We start from the raw sequence: 7601 nt of genomic DNA, 5'->3' as shown, positions 1-7601 counted from the left end.
CGGGACCTGAAAAGGAAAGAGGGCAGCAGTGGGACACCCATCCTTCCTCCTCCACAGCTCTGCCGGCCTCAGCAATGCCAGGGACCCTTCTCAGAACACCTTTAAATGCAAAAATCAAAACACGCAGGAATGCAAGGGAATCCAAATATATTGAAATGCATGGATCAAAATATTCCGAAATCAAAAGGCGTGACATATGTGCTCCTTGGCTGATGCATTAACATCAGGTCTAAAATTTCAGCATTTTCCAACTAGAATAGTGTGATGTATTTCAAGATAACAACTGTAATGGCATCTAAAGTCCCACTGGGTTTTGTGTCCACGTGCACCATTGAAGGAGATGCTGGCTTCAGCTGGAGGTTAGTGAAAATAAAGATGGTATTTCCCCGCCCATTGTCCAATGCCCTTGGGTTCTGTCCGCAGTCTCCTTTGGGATCCAAGGACCCGGAACCCAGATCCCAGCTGACAGGCAAAGGAGGAACAAATTGAAAGCAGCTGCCAATTCAGGGTAGAAACTTCCAGCATGAAGTTTTCATTTCAATCTCACCGTCTGGGGGCTCATTCCGAATCGCAGGTGGTAGCTGTCAGGGTGCAGACCTGGCCCCAGGCATCGGGGATTCACCTTGAAGAGAGACCCCTGGGCAGGCCCTCGGGCCTCAGGGTCCCCAGCCCAAGGCAGGCCAGCTGGACAAGAGTGACCAAAGCCACTTCCTTCCCTTGCCCTCCCCAAAGCCCAGAAGAGGACACAACAAGAGTCCAACAGCCCGATGGGCTGGTGACAGCACTTCATTTGGGGCTGGGGCTGGCCTGGTCCTCTCTTGGCCCCCAACCTTGGGGTTCCGAGACCCCCAGACTCTCCTCCTCCTCTGGCAGGGCCTGCCGAGTCGGCCTGCATCTGGTCCCCATCTCCCAGTGTCCCCATCTCCTAGCCCTGCTTCTACACGGCAAAGGCCCCTCCTCCTATGGCTGCCCCTCCTCCCCCCAAGGAGGGTGCCCCTGCACACCCCCCCACCACAAAGTGCTGGCAGGCAGGTCTGTCCTCAGCTAGGCTGGCAGAACGAGCCACCGTGGATGCAAACAAACTGGGACAGACCCAAGCAACACTAACTCTGAAGGGTCCCCATTTCCCTGCCCCTGGGGCTTTCCAGGGCTAATCCACAGGGAGCAGCCATTCATTCCCTCTGGGCAGGGGCTGGGACGGGCGGGCGCCGGACGCGCAGCCCTCTCCTTCCACCTTCAGGAGGTGGAGAGAGAACTGTCAGCCTTTCAGGACCCTTGTCCCCCGTGGTTTTACAGGGAGTAGGGGTGGGGGAGAGGTGACATGTGTGACTATAATATGCGACCACAATGACCTGGCTGAGCGTCCAAGTCACATGGCAACACTTCTCCCATGGCTATGCTCGTCTCTGAGAAGGTGGACCTGGAGGGGCCTCTCCCACCACTCACCTGCCTGGGCACCTGCAGAAGCCAGGGCCCACCTGTGTAGTGGACCCTGACTCATTTCTCACAGACCCCACCCACCCACTTTCCAAAGCAGCTCCCTCCCTGACTAGGTTGCACAAGTTTCCATTTCTGCTTTCTCTTTTCTCCAAAATCCCCACCGACATGTCTCATAGGCAAGTTCTTGTTTTTAACAGCTCCAGCCAGACCAGCCTGACTTGACTTTAACGGCAAAGACATGTGCAGTTTAAAAGAAGGTTGACCTAGGAGAAAACTTTGCCTAATTATCATGGTAAAAATCACACTCACTGAACTGTAACCCAGATGCCTTGTTTTGCTGGTGCTGTTTTGAAACTGTGCCCTGTAACAGGACAATAACACGGCAATTCATGACTGTCCCCGCTTGTATCCCCTTATCTTGTGCAACCCTGAATTTGGGTTCCCCTGCACATAGCCCTTTATTGATTAATATGAGTCAGCCCAGAACTAAACACCCCAAAATCCTAAACTATCTTGCTGAACCAAGCCAGTTCTAACGAAGTAGACAACACACAGGAGCCTAAGTATGTGATCGCTCTATGCATTCTCAGTCATTAGGCTATCTCTGACCTCATCTCAAAACACCTTGCTTATTATCCTCAGCCTGCCTGCCTTTGTTTGAATGTTATCAAACACTGGAGGTTTCTCCAGTTCAGGGAGACGGACTTGAAGACTGACCTCCTGTCTTCGCAAGGCTAGCTGTTGCTAAATAAACTTTTTCTCGTCTCAAAATCCCAGTGTCTACTGATGGAGTCTGTGCACATCAGGCAAGGACTCACTTTTTTTAAAATTCAGTTTTATTGAGATATAGTCACATACCATACAGCCATCCACAGTGTGCAATCAACTGTTCACAGTACCATCATACAGTTGTGGATTCATCACCACAATCAATTTCTGAACATTTTCATTACCCAAAAAAAAAAAAAAAAAGTAATAAAAATACGAGTAAAAAAAGAACACCCAAAACATCCCATCCACCCCCCACATTCCACCTAGTTGTCTAATTTTTAACCCCATTTTTCCACCCCTCTGTCCATACACTGGATAAAGGGAGTGTGAGCCACAGGGTTTTCACAATCACACTGTCACATCCTGTAAGCTACATAGTTATACAATTGTCTTCAAGAATCAAGGCTGCTGGGTTGCAGTTTGACAGTTTCAGGTGCAGGACTCACTTTGGAGCCGCAACACCTGGTGAGTCTTTGCATTGTTTTCTCACCACAGGTAACAGACAAAAAGGTGAGGAATCTTTGCTTGTCACATTCAGCCCCTTTCTGAAATGTCTGAAATGGCCAGGGGCTCAGGCCCAGCCCCAGTGAGAGGTGGTCTCAGCTTGGAGAGGTGAGTCCTGCATCCATTTAGGAGGAGGAAGGCCTGAAACTGAAGGAGCAGAGGCCCTTAGGAGGGGGGTGCGGGTGGGGGGTGGGCAGGAGGCCAAGACAGATGACCCTCTTGTAAGTACTGCATCTGTCTCTCCTACTAGAGGCTCATTTGGGGTGGGGGGACATCAGTCAATTCATATCGGAATCCCGGGTCCCCAGGACGGTGCCTGGCACACTTAGGCATTAAAAAAAAATGATGAAGGATGCATAATTGAAGGGAAGGTTTATATTTCCCTCAACCTGATCAGAATGCATTTCCATAAATGGACGCTTCATTTTAAGAACTCACACTTTCTTCTTTTTTTAAAAAATAAAATTGTCTTTTGATAGAAGAATTTAACCCATTCAAATGTATTGTGATAACATATGTTTGAAATTACTTTCTCATATACTTTTTGCTTTTTCCTGCAGTTCTCTTGTTTTCTTTTCCTCTCTGTGATGGTTAAGTTTATGTGTCAGCTTGGCCAGGTTTATTGTATCCAGTTGTTTTGGTCAAGTGAGCACTGGCCTGATTGTTCCTGTGAGGATATTTTGTGGATTTAAATCATCAGTTAAGTTGATTGCATCTATGGCTGATTCCATCTACAATAAACAGTGAGAGAGGTCTCATCCAAGCAGTTGAAGGCCTTTTAAGAAGGCCTTTAGGGAGAACTGATGACTTTAGCTGTTGGAAAAAAGAATTTCTATCCCTACTTCAGCCAGCCAGCTTCTCCTGGGGAATTCATGAAAACCTTCATCAGAGCTCCCAACTTGTGGTCTGCCCTACGGAATTTGGACTTGCCAATCCCCAGGGTCACATGAGCCATTTCCTATGATAAATCCCATAACACTTCCATATATATATCCTGTCGGTTTGGTTACTCTGGAGACCCTGACTAATTAATTACTGCCACTGAACAGATGGAGAAATCGAGATACAAAGAAGTTCAGTCACTGGCCCAAAGTTACGCAGTGAATGAGCACAATACCAGATTATAAACCAGGCTGTAAACCAGTCACCCTGGGTCTGGCGTCTGCTCCTTTCTACACCCCAAGGGGAGACTAGTATTTACAGCATGAAAGATTGGAATGTCTTTTAGATACTCAGCCCACATGCCAAACCACCCTAACGGGCTCTCTCCCCTTCCCCTCTTGGCTTACAAAGCTCCCCTCTCCTATCGGACAGCTCGTTGGAAGGACGCTCACTAACAACCCGTGCTGGAAGCTCCGTATCTGGTTTCCCTCCACCGCCAGGATATCGCCCAACAGATTACCAATAAGGTAATTTTTCTAGTCAGCATTGAGCATTGTTCCTGGAAGGAAAAGTTTCTACTACATGTGAGATTATCCTCGTTCAGAGATTAAGAATTGAAAGATCAAGCCCCAAAGTTCAAAAGTTGGGTCATGCAGAAGAATCCACGGAAAAAAGAAAGCTGGTGACTTGGTCACTGAATTTCATAGCTCTGTGTATGTGCGAGAGCTTACATTTTTAAAAAAAACAGACCCTTCCTGTAGGTTATGAACAACAAACATTAAGTTTTTAAAATTTTCTGTGTAAATAAAACGGATATTCACTTAACAATAAAAAGTAATAAAAACAACTTTTTAAAAAATGAAGTGGATTCAAATACGCTGCCAGGCAGGGATTTCAAACCTGGGCGTGCCATCTAGTGGCGGTAGTGAGGAATTGCCGCGTCCCTATACCGAACTACAGGAAAAATTGACTGGTTAACGTTTCAAGTCAGACTTTCAAGGTTGAAAGGGACTTCAGAGAGTAACCCTTCCATTTTACCACTGCGGAGGGGCTCATTGCAAGGGCGATGCTCTTCATGATACAGGTCATGACCTGAAGAGAGAGAGTGAGTGACACCAACGGAAAAGGTTGCTGTTGAAGGGAGAAAGCAATCAATGGGGGAAAGAACATTTACCTGCAGCTAACAGGGGCTTTCCTGAAATCTTTTAGGGCTGAAGCTGGGAGTTTCACTTCCATCTCCAGGACTGATGCATGTCGTTTTGAGCACCCTCTTCTGGACACCTTCGGTTGGTCAATGACTCTCAAAATTTGTTTCTCAGAAGGGAATAAAATTCATTACACCCATAGCATTTGTTCATGCATGCGTTCATTTCTTCAGCAAATGCTGACTGATGACACCCTGTGCCAGGCACTGTGCATCGTGATGGAGAATCAATGAACACATGGCCCCAGTTCTTGGGCTCAGAGTATTACTACGGGGGAAAGAAATTAATAAAGCATTCACACAAGTTCACAGAAATGGTGGCAGATGGTCAGGATGAAAGAACAGGACAGTAAGAACATACGGCACTAGACCTAGTCTGGGAGGTGGGAGGGCCCCCATTGCTTCTCAAATAGAAGTTTGGAAATAAGCAGTGGGGCCTGTGTGTGAACAGTGGGGCCTCCATCCCGGTGAGAGCCAGGAAGGACCCCGTGGCAGCTGCTGGTCCACTGGCAGCGGAAGCTGAGCACATTCAGTCCACCATACCCAGGAAGGCTTGAACTCTTTGTTATACATGTTTCAAATATTTTTTTCCCATTTGGTCTCACACCACAAATGGGTACATGGTTATGTGTACAGAATTTTTTATTTTTACAGAGTCAAAACTTTTCCTTTACAATTTCTCCCACTCCAAGGTAGAATGATTTCTTCTAGTTACTTTATGGCTATATTTAATTATTCTGAAATGATCTTGGGATATGGTGCTAGTTAGGGGTACACTTTTAATCTTTGACTTTTTTTTTCCAGTTTTAGTTTTGCGTTTTTTGTGGGATTTTTTTGTTTGCATTTTCACACAGTTGAGATATGCTGCATCTACAATTCTCATTTAAATAGATGAAAGGCATCTGTTTAAATATTCAGTTCTATGAATTTTGAAAAATGTACATGTATGCATAACTGCTAAAACAATGAATGCATATATTTCCATCACCCCAAAAAGACTCTGTTCACCTCTACTTTTATTGGTCTTTATTGATTGTTATTTCAATTACTAAGAGAGGAGTGTTGAAGTATTCATCTATAATTGTGGATTTTTTATTTCTCTTTTCAGTTCTGTACATTTTTGCTTTATGCATTTTTCAGTTCTGCCAAAGAATGCATACGCGTTTATCAGGGATTGGCAAACTATGGCCCATAGGCCAACTCTGGCCAACTGCCTATTTTTGTTAATAAATATTTATTGGGAACACAATTACATTCATTTCTATTGTCTATTTTTGCTTTAGGCATCTTGAAATTCCGCTAATAAGTGCATATACATTCGTCAAGGATTGGCAAACTATGGGCCACAGGCCAAATCTAGCCCAATGTCTATTTTTGTAAATAAATATTTATTGGAACACAATGACATTCATTTCTATTGTCAGTGGTTCCTTTTGTGCTGCAATGGCAGAAACCACATGACTTGCAAAGTCTGAAATGTTTACTATCTGGTCCTTTACAGAACAAGTTTGCTAACCCCTGACATTTAGAATTGTCATGTTTTCTTAATGTTTATTATTATGGAAGGCTCCTCTTTACACCCAGTTCAGGTTCTTGTTCTGAAAACTACTTTGTTTGATATTAATGTCACCACTCCACCTTTTTTAGAATTAGTGCTTACATGGTGTTTCAGTTTGCTAAAGATGCCAGAATGCAATATACCAGAGATAGGTTGGCTTTTTCAATTGGGGTTTATCTGTCCACAAATTTACAGTTCTAAAACCATGAAAATGTTCAAATTAAGGCATCAAGAGGAAGATATCTTCTCTGAGGAAAGGCCAATGGCATCTGGGATTCCTCTGTCACATGGGAAAGCCTGTGGCCAGAGTCTGTTGGTCCTCTCCCAGGTTTATCTTCTGATTTCCATTACTTTCTCCAGAATGTCTCTGAGCTTCTGTCTTAGCTTCCCTTGTGGGTCCTTCTTGCTTCTCCCAGGGCATTTTCTTTCTAACCTCTCTCTCTCCGTGAGCTCCAGTAAAGGATTAAGACCCACCTTGAATGGATGGGGTCACATAACCATGGAAACATCCTACTCAAAAGGTCCCACCCACAATAGGTCTGGCCCTACAAGATTGGATTAAAAGGACGTGGCTTTTCTGGGATATATAATAGATTCAAACCAGCACACGATATATATATTTTTTTCTATCCTTTTAATAAAAAAAACTTGTATTGTAATAACATATGTCCAACTCAACATTTCTCATTTTAACCCCTTTCAACTGTACATTCAGTGTTACTTATTATAGTCACAATAATGTACTACCATTGACAACAGAAATGAATGTCATTAAATAAATAGTTAATTAAAATAATCATTACAGTCCCTTTACTGAATAATACTTCTTCAGCGATTTTGAAATGCTATCCCCAGCAAAAAAATGTAAATTTCAATAGGTGTGTTAGTCTGTTTTGGGGGTCTGCTATTTGAAGAATCATTTATAAGTGAAAGAAATGCTTGTGTGGTTAGTTGATTAATTTCTCCTATGTTGAAAAACAGACAGAGATGAGCGGGAGCTCCAGAGCGAAGCAGGAGGATTCTATTTGGATATGTGAATCAGTGGATCATATATTTTGACTTTTTGGGTTTCCTTTAAAAAATAAAGTTTCCTCAGTGTTTCCATGGACTCAGTGAATAGTGTTGCTGTTTCCTTAATTATTTTACTCGAGACCTGGCCACTTCTTCCTCTCGGGCTAATGAAGAGCCTCGAGAAACTGGGGGTCTCTGCGGCACTGGGCCAGGCCTGTGTGGGACAGAGTT

This window comes from Choloepus didactylus, chromosome 9 (assembly GCF_015220235.1).
Source record: "Choloepus didactylus isolate mChoDid1 chromosome 9, mChoDid1.pri, whole genome shotgun sequence".
Lineage (NCBI taxonomy): Eukaryota > Metazoa > Chordata > Mammalia > Pilosa > Megalonychidae > Choloepus > Choloepus didactylus.
Note: the sequence above shows the minus strand (reverse complement) of the source record.